General features: G+C 40.8%; 1 pseudogene; it reads right to left on the bottom strand.

The window, feature by feature from the left end:
- Positions 1 to 899: 899 nt before the first annotated feature.
- On the bottom strand, positions 900 to 1,018 carry LOC139689535 (5S ribosomal RNA; annotated as a pseudogene).
- Between the last annotated feature and the right edge of the window lie 995 nt (positions 1,019 to 2,013).

Raw genomic sequence — 2,013 nt, 5'->3', positions numbered from 1 at the left:
GTTGAACAACCAGTAAATCAAGTTCAACAAATTTAATTAAAAAAATGAGTGCAGGAACTTTTTATACATACCTCATATTGACCACACCGCATTAAACCCGCGGTACCTTAACAGAGCGGCGATAAGACCTTTTTCCCTACTTCAGGCGTTCTAAACCTAGGAGTCATGCCAATTTAACATTTTAGCAAATAATGCACGCACAATAAAGAACATTAAACAAGGCGAGGTAAATGGTGAGAGAGATATATTCATTGCGAAAAGGACACGCTAGAATTGAAATTGGAGGGGTATGAGGAAGACTGTTGGAATTTCCAGAATTTACCAGATAAACTAAAATAGTGATGATGGTGGCAGAAGGAAGTGAATGAGTGGAGGAAGATAATATATTAACATATATACATAAATATATATAAGATAATATATATAGGGATGGGGATTTTGAATGACGGTGGGTAATTTGAAGTGGTAATATAAGCAACAAGTAATGCTGTGGTACTGCCATTATCGACAACGTTATGCGATACTAACACTCCAAGCCGCCAATCCATATAACATATGATATTAACATGGTGTCTTTATGCTCAGGTGTACATACATTTGATGTTCGCGGAATTCCTTTTCTGTCACCTTCTCTCCACGTTTCAAGAAAAGAAAGATGTGAAACATGAGGCGAGAATAAAGAGTAATACTGAAAATAACGTCAAAATTAATAAGTTAACCAGAAAATGGGGCGTCGAACATTGGCATTTTTTATATTTTTTATTTATTTAACGACTTTGATTGGGGCGAGGTTGAGACTTTATAGTCCTTTCTTCCGCCTACCCCGCCCAGGCGGGAATCGAACCAGAGACCTCTGGGTTGGCCAGCAAGGACGTTAACCCGCCACCACCCATAAATAGTACCAACAGCACCCAGTGTTCCCAGGCGGTCACCCATCCAAGTACTATCCGGACCCGACGTTGCTGAACTTCGATGACCAGATGAGAACCGGTGTTCTCAACGGGGTATGGCCATTGGCGGAATTCATATCTCACGGAGGTATCGCAAACACGCACTGCGAAACGCAACGCACATGCATCCGATGTTGTGATATTCCTAAAGCACCACACAATGCGAACCTAAAAATTGTGAAGAGTACGATTCACCCCATCATTCGCGAAGGATTCTACGTGCATGAGGAATGAATGATACATTATTCATGTCAGTTACGATTTTAAAAAATGCCCCCAAACGCACCTTTCCAAAATTCCTTTTAATCACAGATACAGCCACTGCATGATCATAAGATTAATTGCATTTTGCTCCACTATTGCGGGTACTCAACAATCGGCTGCGAATCTAGTCGAGTCCCACGATTTGGAGAGTGAAATTGCGTCATGTAGTAGTGACACTACTCTGTGCAATAGCGAGTGTCAAGTGAGGCCAATCTTTGGAAAGCAACTTGATAACGACAGTGGGATTTTTTTTAGCATGCCAATACTTCATACACTACCCGTCAATATCAAAACACACCGTCACGATAAATTCAAATCCACTTTGAACTATTCGAAAAACATGCGTTCCGAATATCTGATATAATGATTAGTATTATTATAAAAGAAAGATATTCTGAGCCAACGCTATAGCTGCCGCAGTGATATACGCTATCTCTATCGTCAAACTCCCACCACAAACGATAAAAAAAATGCATTCAATAGTGCTGCGATTCTATCTGTTTATTACACTGAGCAAGATTAACTCAACACCGAATAATTCATACGTCACAAGAGTTTTTTCTAGTCGAATGAGGTCCCGCGCAATGTTGCGAAAGCGAAAACCTAAATTGCCATCTGCCGTTTCATTGCTAATGTAATCACAAGGCCACTTTCAACCTGACGTCATGCCACCGCCGTGAAGATGACCTGGTGTCAAAACCGGTTTCAATATGTACGTGGTAATCGAAACAGCGAATTAAGGCAGGTTTTCGCTTTCACACTGAGTTCGCCGTAACTTGTTGATTTGAGAGGGCCAACT

The sequence above is a fragment of the Hetaerina americana genome, unplaced genomic scaffold (assembly GCF_022747635.1).
Source record: "Hetaerina americana unplaced genomic scaffold, ioHetAmer1.1.p SCAF_24, whole genome shotgun sequence".
In the NCBI taxonomy this organism is placed as follows: Eukaryota; Metazoa; Arthropoda; class Insecta; order Odonata; family Calopterygidae; genus Hetaerina; species Hetaerina americana.
This window is presented reverse-complemented; position numbering and strand designations above follow the sequence as displayed.